Source organism: Schistocerca nitens, chromosome 4 (assembly GCF_023898315.1).
Source record: "Schistocerca nitens isolate TAMUIC-IGC-003100 chromosome 4, iqSchNite1.1, whole genome shotgun sequence".
Taxonomy (NCBI): domain Eukaryota; kingdom Metazoa; phylum Arthropoda; class Insecta; order Orthoptera; family Acrididae; genus Schistocerca; species Schistocerca nitens.
In genome coordinates, this window is record NC_064617.1 from 942074432 (window position 1) to 942085220 (window position 10789).

Here is a 10789-nt window from a genome sequence, read left to right on the forward strand (position 1 = left end):
GACAAGTTGTCACATTACTGCGACTGGACAGTGTATTTCTAGAGATATAGCACCACTAGTGTAATAAAGCAGTAATTGATGAATAGGTGTGAAGTAATGCGTGCAAATAGAGGGAACAATCCGGTATCATTTGACTACACTATCGGCGAATGTTCTTCAGTAATAAGAGCTGCCGGCCGCTGTGGCCGAGCGGTTCTAGGCGCTTCAGTCCAGAACCATGCGACTGCCACGGTCGCAGGTTCGAATCCTGCCTCTGGCATCGATGTGTTTGATGTCCTTAAGTTAGTTAGGTTCAACTAGTTCTAAGTCTAGAGGACTGATGACCTCAGATGTTAAGTCCCATAGTGCTCAAAGCAATTTGCACTATCTATAAGAGCTGTCCATGGCGGCACAATTTAAATACTGAGGTACCTCTTATGAAGGACGACATTTTAATCGAGTGGAGACGCCCGCGATTGCTTTATATATTAAGAATAGTTTTGCTTTCTGGCACACATTTGTCCACTGCCTGACAAAAAAAAAAAGTTAGGCGCCCAGAAAGGAAGGAGGATATGAAATGAAACTTCACGTCCTGAGAGGGTTGCTGATGTAAATGGTGATTACAAAATCGATTCAAATTTGCAAACAATTTGTCTGTCTGAGCCCACTTTTCTGCTACCTAGGCAGTAAAATAACCAATGACGGACGGAGCAAGGAGGACATCAAAAGCAGACTCGCTATGGCAAAAAAGGCATTTCTGGCCAAGATAAGTCTACTAATATCAAATACCGGCCTTAATTTGAGGAAGAAATTTCTGAGGGTGTACGTCTGGAGTACAGCATTGTACGGTAGTGAAACATGGACTGTGGGAAAACCGGAACAGAAGAGAATCAAATGTTCAAATGGCTCTGAGCACTATGGGACTCAACTTCTGAGGTCATTAGTCCCCTAGAACTTAGAACTAGTTAAACCTAACTAACCTAAGGACATCACACACATCCATGCCCGAGGCAGGATTCGAACCTGCGACCGTAGCGGTCTCGCGGTTCCAGACTGCAGCGCCCAGAACCGCACGACCACTTCGGCCGGCAAGAGAATCGAAGCATTTGAGATGTGGTGCCATAGACGAATGTTGAAAATTAGGTGGACTGATAAGGTAAGGAATGAGGAGGTTCTACGCAGAATCGGAGAGGAAAGGAATATGTGGAAAACACTGATAAGGAGAAGGGACAGGATGATAGGACATCTGCTAAGACATGAGGGAATGGCTTGCATGGTACTCGAGGGAGCTGTAGAGGGCAAAAACTGTAGAGGAGGACAGAGATTGGAATACCTCAAGCAAATAATTGAGGACGTAGGTTGCAAGTGCTACTCTGAGATGAAGAGGTTAGCACAGGAAAGGAATTCGTGGCGGGCCGCATCAAACCAGTCAGTAGACTTATGACCAAAAAAAAAGAAAAAAGAGCCCACTTGTCAGTATGGTGTCGCATCCCCTCTACCCTGGAGGCATATACTGATTCGGTTTTTGGAAAAGGTGTCATGAAGCCCTTGTATCATCACCTGAGACAAGATGGCCGTCAACTGTAGTTACTGGACCTTGTCATCCTGGATACTTGAACTGGGAGGAGTTAACGCCCGCGATGTTCTATGGGGGACAGATTAGGCCGTCCTACTGCCCTACTCGACGTCAGGGAGACAGTTCGTAGAGACACGTTCGATGTGCAGACGACCACTATCCTTTTGCAAACTGGTATCAAGAACATGTCGCATGAGAGGTAAATCGGGGTGTTCAAAAAGTCTCTCCGCCGTGCAATGATTGTTAGCCGTGCGTGCCGTATGCCGCAGTGAATATACCGAAATAAAACTCAAATGAAATACAAGTTATTAATTTATTGAATATTGATTTTTACCTACAAATTTTCACTTTAAATGTTGAAAGTGTCCCCCCTGTTGCTGAATACACAATTCAATTCGTCTAATCATATTTCCAAACACAGGCTGTAACATTTCTTCTGTAACAGAAGCAATGAAAGTGGATATTGCAGTTTTCAATTCATCGATGCAGTTTGGACGGTTTTTATAGACAGTTGCTTTTGCTGCACCCCAGAAGAAAAAGTCAGGTAGTGTTAGGTCAGGCGATCGTGGAGGACAAAGTCCCTGTGACATCATGCGATCACCAAAAGTATCGCCGACCGGAATGGCCGAGCGGTTCTAGGCGCTTCAGTCTGGAACTGCGCGACCGCTACGGTCGCAGGTTCGAATCCTGCCTCGGGCATGGATGTGTCTGATGTCCTTAGGTTAGGTAAGTTTAAGTAGTTCTAAGTTCTAGGGGACTGATGACCTCAGATGTTAAGTCCCATAGTGCTCAGAGCCATTTCAACCATTTTTTAACCAAAAATATCAGCAAGGAGTGACATTGAAACGCGAGCTGTGTGCGCGGTTGCACCATCTTGCTGAAAATAACCCTTCAGTATTTCACTTAACACAAGTTCTATGAATGGGTACAGAATATCACTGCAGTATCGTTGTGCGTTTGTTGTTCCGTTGAAAAGTATGGGACCCACAATCCGACGTCTAGAAATTGCAATCCAAACTCCTATTTTCAAAGAATGAATTGGTTCCTCATGAATACACAATGCATTTGCAGTACTCCACATACGAGAGTTTTGCGAGTTCATGTACCCGGATAAATGAAACCACGCCGCATCAGTGAAAAAAGTTTCATTAAGAATATGACAATAATGCAGTCTCTTGCCATGATCAGTATTTTTCAGTTCTTACACGACTGTCACTTTGTATGGGAAAAGTTCTAATTTTTTCCTTACAGCTGTGTGGGCGGTTTCGACACTAACATCGATTTCCTGGGTGAGTTTTCTTACTGATTTGTTCGGACTCATGGAAATTTTATCGGGAATATCGAGTAGTTTATCCTCAGACATAGCGCTAGGTCGACCACTTCTCGGTGCATCTGTCACTGAACCCGTACTTCGAAATTTGTTAATCACATATCGCACAGTATGGCGATATGGGAATGTTGTCTCCGGGAAAACTGAATTAAATGTTTGACGAACTGAAACTGTGTATTTACCGCCAGCTTTGAACGATTGTTCGACTAGAAACATACGTTCTTCAATGGTTAGCATTTTAACAGTGACAAAAACGAAACAAACGAACAAACAAACTAAACTTAAACGTTCACGCCAACACGTAACGACGCACACCAACGATACTACTGACGCTGGCTGAGATAAACGAAACAGTGGAATGTTGGGAGAATCCACTTGAAGGGAAGTAACCCAGGCAGGCGAACAATCATACGGCACACGCGGCTAACAATCATACGGAACTGCAGGGAGACTTCTTGAACACCCCGTACAAGAGGATGTCAGTAACGCACCGTTGTGTCGTCAGAGATCCCTCACTCACTACCAGCTGTGATGTGACGTAATACCTGACGACTGCCTACACCATGACCCTAGATGAAACACCGGTGTGCTCTCCAAAACATTGCGAGAATGGCACCTCCCTCCAGGTCGCCTCCGTTCTCTTCGACGATGGTTGTCTAGGGTAGTGGAGAACAGCGGTTTATCGCTGAACGCAATGCGGCGGCATTCGCCAGCAGTCTAAGCTACGGCTCCACTCCTGACGCAGCCGTTTGTATTTTGGTGGTAACGGCAGCTCCACGCGTGGTACGGTATTGGTACGGTAATTCCCTAGTCCGACTGCTGTTAATCTCCGACCAGTGATGTGGGACGACACAGAATGTTGCGGGATGTCCATTACTTGTTCTGGAATGGCAGGCGCGGATGCGATGGAGTTACGATGTGCTTGGAGCACAGGTGCACACTACTGCGATCCTACCGTCTAGTGGTCAGACATGGTCGACCGAAAACCAGGACGACACGTTTGCCTGCCCTCACATTCCCGTGCAGTCCGACATCGGACTATTGTCACATCCGAATGCCCCACAAATCTGGATACTGCGCCATTCGACGAGGCGGCTAAATGGAGACCCACAGGTTAGGCACGTTTCAAATTGTGGCAGGGTGTTTATAGCGCAGTCTTACACGGCTACGTGGCATCTCCGTGTCCTTCACGTTAATCATTCAGTAACTGTTGGTATTCAAAATGGTTCAACTGGCTCTGAGCACTAAGGGACTTAACATCTGAAGTCATCATTCCCATAGAACTTGGAACTACTTAAACTTAACTGACCTAGGGACATCACACACATCCATGCCCGAGGCAGGATTTGAACCTGCGACCGTAGCGGGCGCGCGGTTCCAGACTGAAGCGCCTAGAGCCGCTCGGCCACACCGGCCGGCTGTCGGTATTCACGCTCTTTATACGACGGTTGTCCAGAAAGTAAGTTCCGATGGGTCGCGAAATGCAGACCACAATGAAAACCAGAAACGTTTTATTTGCAACAGTTAGGAACACCTTCCACCTACTTCTTTACATAGTCGCCTCTCCTACTTCGAGTGTTGTCGTAGTGTTGTATCAACTTTCCAATATTCTCGTCTTATCTGCAGTTATGTGCACCGGTCTGCAGCTCGTTGTTTGAGGAAAAATTTTTTCTTCATAGCCAACAGTTCTTGTGAGTAGAGATGAGACTCAGGGGGAGCCAATTACGGACTGTATTGTGGGTGATCAAACACAACTCATCGGAAACCGTGCGGTTCTAGGCGCTACAGTCTGGAACCGAGCGACCGCTACGGTCGCAGGTTCGAATCCTGCCCCGGGCATGGATGTGTTGTAACATCCCCACAAAAATTTGAAAGATAACATTTAATAGAAATGGAGCCATGTGTAAGCTCCCCAGAGTAATTTAAGATAATATTTTAAATGAGAATAGACGTAGAGCTAAGTGTAGCCTCCCCGTAATTATATTTAATGACAATGACAATTAAATGAAAAAAAACAGCAATCTGACCCAAGTATAAGTTCCTCACAAAAATGAAAGTCAATTCAGTGATAATAAAATCTCAGTGACAATGAAAACACAAATAGACCGAAATGTCGATCTTTAGGCCCTGATTAAACTCAAATTCTTACCTCAGTAAAACTGGATCTGCTCTTATTTTTCGCCGTAGGTCGAAGGAAATGCATTGCAAAAATTTTGAATTTAAGGGAAACTTTTCTTTAAGGAATACCAAGGGAAATATTTCTTTCAATAAAATGTTTCTTTTGTTAAAATGCTTGGTTTAAAAACAAAATTATTATTGGGGCGATTCTTGAACAAATTAGTTACAGTTAATTTACATTACATTATCAAATGTGCGCAATAGTGCTTCATTACCTTATTTAAAAATCTACCTCGTCCTGAATCTTGACCAGTGTGCCATGTCGACGCCCGCCGACTCCTCACACACAACTGCGACTATCTCTCGCGCGCTACTACCACAGACTACGTCATCTCGCATGCGCTACTACTCTCCAACTCTAACTCGCAACTGAACTTTCGCGCGGTCAAGCGCAGACTAGGAACGACAAGTAGCTCTCTGGTCAGAGACTCTGCAATGCCTCGAAAAAATGGTTCAAATGGCTCTGAGCACTATGGGACTCAACTGCTGTGGTCATAAGTCCCCTAGAACTTAGAACTACTTAAACCTAACTAACCTAAGGACAGCACACAACACCCAGCCATGACGAGGCAGATAAAATCCCTGACCCCGCCGGGAATCGAACCCGGGAACCCGGGCGTGGGAAGCGAGAACGCTACCGCACGACCACGAGATGCGGGCTGCAATGCCTCGCCATCGCCGCCACACAACATACGTGTTTCAGTGTGTCATGTCCTTAGGTTAGTTGGGTTTAATTAGTTCTAAGTTCTAGGCGACTCATGACCTCAGAAGTTAAGTTGCATAGTGCTCAGAGCCATTTGAACCATTTTTCATCGGAAACGCTGCAGGGGCGTCTTCATTGCCCCTGCAGTTTATTACCGTGAATTGGCATGAAGAAGGAACTGCTCGACAGTTGTGTTATGTAAGCTGCATTACACAGGCAAAATCTGTAACCAGGCCCTCATACTTGGCGGGAGACGCTATTCCATACATATCTTTACGTCCTCACTGTTCACTCAAAACTGAAAAGATTGACGCGACACGATCGATGCGCAACATATCTGTGCAAAGCTTTACCGGATTTTCCCAGTGGTGCCCATTTCGCGACCGATCGGAATTTACTTTCTGGACAACCCTCTTATACCCTACCATTCCTGATAACAAAACCATACACGAATAATACTGATGCGCTGTGCTCATCTCTCTCCCTGCCACCGAGAACTGCATCTAAAATCATATACATACCCTCCGATGGCATGTAACAAATTACTTTGACATCCAACCACATTTCCTGTGTGATCCACGTTTTTGTCAGGCAGTGTATTTTTGCATTAACGGTTTGCATCGTACCAAAGAGTCATTCAGTTTTGGATGGTTGATCTCCATGAATTATCAGTAGACGTTGCCATGGTAAGGCCGGTGCAAGAATAGGATTTATCGGAGGATTCGGAATGATGTGGTATTCGGACATATGATCGTTTACTTAACTCACGTTCCACCAATGTTAAGCTTGTTAATCGGTGTGAGATAATTACCGATATGGATTAAAGGAACAAAAGAGAAGAATCTGGGAAGACTGCATGGGAGCATAACAGAAATATTAGGGAAACTCTGGTACGAGACACAACGACACTTCCGATAACCGAAGTCCGATTAAGTCCAAGAAGTAGATTATCTCTTCTTACGTACCTCTCACTTAATGATCATAATGGCAAAAGTAGAGAAATTCTGGTTGGTGCATAATGGTAACCGGTTCTAGGCGCTCAGTCCGGAACCGCGCGACTGCTACGGTCGCAGGTTCGAATCCTGCCTCGGGCATGGATGTGTGTGATGTCCTTAGGTTGATTAGGTTTAAGTAGTTCTAAGTTCTAGGGGACTGATGACCACAGATGTTAAGTCCCATAGTGCTCAGAGCCATTTGAACCATAATGGTACCGACAATCTGCTTTCCCGCCTAACGTCCAAGAATCAAACCAATAAGGGGAGCGGGCAATAATTTTTGTACAAATATGGTTCAAATGGCTCTGAGCATTAAGGGACTTAACATCTGAGGTCATCAGTCCTCTACAACTTAGAACTACTTAAACCTAACTAACCTAAGTACATCACACACATCCATGCCCGAGGCAGGATTCGAACCAGCGACCGTAGCAGCAGCGCGGTTCCGGAGTGAAGCGCCTAGAGCCTCTCGCGCACAGCGGCCGTCCAGAATAATACAAATGTAGGTGTAAATAGTGTGAGCGTGAATGCAAAGGTCACTTTAAATTGACCCGTTAAACTGTGGTATACGGAAGAAGTATGTAGCGTGAATGAAATAGGATTCACTTCATCCCATTCGTAAGTATAATCGTTCATATCAACAGATGCATACCATTACTCTTCTTAGGAAACTGACGTAGCAGTCGAATACACAATACGGCTATTCATCCGACGTGCCACTCAAAGTTCAGGCGAATTCAATGGCAAACCACCTCCACCAGTACGTTGTCAAGGGGACAATGTGGTATGTAATACAATGCGCTTCAGAAATTTTGGCCATCAACTGCAGTTTAGGGCAGAAATTCAGTAAAGCTGTGTCCCCAAGGAAATTGCCGTGCAACAAGATTAGCACCAGTGGTACAGCATCAATAACCGTTCTTTTTCCTGATGCCAGGTCATTCCAAGATAGGACTTATTACGGTGAAATAAAGACATATCACGTGCCAAAGTCAAAATTCCTTGAAGCCATACGAGCTGCGATAAGAGAGTCCAGTCGCTGTGGTCCGGTATAACGCTTTTGGCCGTGTCCCTGAAGAACGGCATTCCCGATAGCTTTTCTCAGAATCCAACGCTCAGCTACAGCAGGAACTGAGAGCGAGTCACCAAAAAGTCAAGCATATTGCATGAGCAAATGTCAGGTGACTATGCGAGCAAGTATGATGAAAGTATTCTTTATGAAGAGACAGGAGTTAGTCCAGCTCAGTAAGACACTGGAGAGTGCTGTCATTAATGTGATTCAGTTTTAATATCCCATATGCACGGTTATTAAAAAAGATGAACTTACAGTAATTCAATTAATTTTCATTTCGTGAAACAGAAATTGGATATAAATAATCTGTATACAGATGGAACAGAAAGCTATATTTTACAAATTATGGTTACAAATGTTGAACATGTCTCTCTCCCGCTGCACGGCAACCATCTAACCGATAGCAGAGCTCCCTCCAGTGCGTAGAGTCACATCCAGTGTTATTGAATGAGTGCACCGCAGCTGTGATAGGATTCTGTAGGTCTGCCAGAGTTATTTGTAGATGTGGGACGTAAACTGCCTCGTTTACAAAGCCCCGCAAGAAAAACCATGTGATGTGAGAGCAGCTGATCTCGGTGGCCAGGAAATAAGTATCACGTCTTCTTCTCTTGTGCGTTGAGGAAGGGATTGACTCAACGCTCGGTCTCCAAGATGCCAACGACGCGGAGTTCCATCCAGTGGAGATATGACGTATAGCGAGTCTTCTGTAAGCTGAGGAAAAAGCCGTTGTATGTAAAATGTCCACATATGTTATTCCACTATCAGTTCCCTCCAAAAATTTGGTTTGGTTATGCGCCGCAAAACACTTTTAGCTGTGTCGAGTCTGTTTCATGTTGTATTGTTTCATGGAGATTTGCTAGACATTATATGCGAACATTGTGCCTATTCACCTTTTGATTAAAATGAAACATCACTTCGTCGCCTAAAATTGAGCATGGGATAAACGCTTCATCACCGACCGCTGTGGCCGAGCGGTTCTAGGCGCTTCAGTCCGGAGCCGCGCGGCTGTTACAATCGTAGGTTCGAATCCTGTCTCGGACACGGATGTGTGTGGATGTCCTTGGGTTAATTAGGTTTAAGTAGTTCTAAGTCTAGGGGACTGATGACCTCATACTTTAAGTCCCACAATGCTTAGAGCCATTCGAACCATTTGAAACGTTTCATCCTCCATATTTCTTACCTTATCGCCACAAAATTCAGCACACTTTTCATTGTTGTACTGAACAAGCGACCGCTGTAGAGCGTATACAGCAAATGGTGTTTAAAAACCCGTACATTATTTCATTGTGATATTGAACAGGAGTCCACGATAGAGCGTGTACAGCAAGCGACGTCTCAAAACTCGTTATACTGTTCTTTGAAGTTTACAGTTTTGTTAGCTCATTTTGACCACACACATACTTTCTTCAATTTCGTCTGACTTCGTCGTATTACACATGTTAGTGGCCAGTGTTCATTTATCACAGAGACATCCCTTTTTTTTTAATGAAGGAAGAAGCAGATGAATCGAAAGGTCGGCGAACAAGCAATGGAAAGGGAATCGAAATGGAATAAGTGACACCTTTAGATGATGTTATTTAACGTAAGAGGTGAACTAAATTTTGAGGAAACAGAAATCATCCAAATACTGTCAAAGAAACAGACTAACATCAGTATAGTAACAGAAACAAAAAAGAAATTGGGAAGTATCAAGCATGTAGGTGTTACACCATGATATATAGTGAAGCTGAGAAAGAAAAACTGGCAACTGCAGGAGTAGCTGTAAAAGTTGATCAGAAATGGAAGAATAAAAAAGACTTTAACATTTACATTGATAAGAGGATAATACTAGCTCGTTTAAAGATTGCTAGGTGACATATGTACGTCATAGGCGTATATGCTTCAGAAGACCACAGAGATGAGGAAACGTATCTTCTGTGAACTATTACAACAACCAACTTGTCAACCACTACGCTAAAGGAGACCAGCTTTTAATAATCGGAGAACTGAATGATAGAGTTGCAGTGGGAATATATGGTGAAACATGAACAAAAACGGGCAAAAGTCTAAAGACTTCTCCACTTTTAACTTTCTGAAGGCAACCGAAACCTTCTATCGAAGGCAAGAACTCAATAAACATACATTGAGCGCAAGAGGAACTAGACCACTTATTGATTATGTAATTGCAAACCGCAGAGTAGCACCACAATTGATTGACCCATGGTTTTACAGAAATTGATATATTCTCAGATCACTTTATGGTACGCTCTAAAATTAAAATTTGGGTCTAGATAGAGGAAAAAAGACAGAAAAATAGTTCTAAAAGTATATAAAAACAAAAAATACATCTCCTGCAAATGAAAAGTATTAGATTTCTCTATCAGAGAAGATTAGCTCATAAATTAGCTGATGTAGGTGCAAGAGATTCGACTGAAGAAGAATGGCAAACCATTAAAAATGTGGTTTTCAAAACAGCTGGCGAATTTCTTAATAAAAAAAGAAAGGGTTTAAAAATTGGGGACGACGCGATAGGGCAAGTACTGAAAGAAAAACTACAAGCATATAATTCTTCCCTACAATCATCTGCTAATATACTGCAAGAAAAGAAGTGTCATGGGAACCTGAAATGGACATTCATAGACGGCAGTGAGTAGCACGCAAATTAATGAGACACAAGAATCAAACAGAGACAGATACATCCAAAATAAATATGATAACTATAGAATGATGGGAGTAGCATTATAAAAATCTCTGCGAGAATTGTCCAATACAGAAACACAGACCTCAACGAAATAAATAAATCAGATGTAGCAATGCAAAAACTGAAGAATAGGAAAGCAACAGGGACAGCAAATGAAATCTGAATTGCTTAAGTACAAAGGTCTTTCGCCGAAGGAACGTACGCTACATGTTATTCATCTATGTTGGACTGAGACAACTACTGTGGGAGACTGTGCAAAACAGAAGCTTTCCAATATCT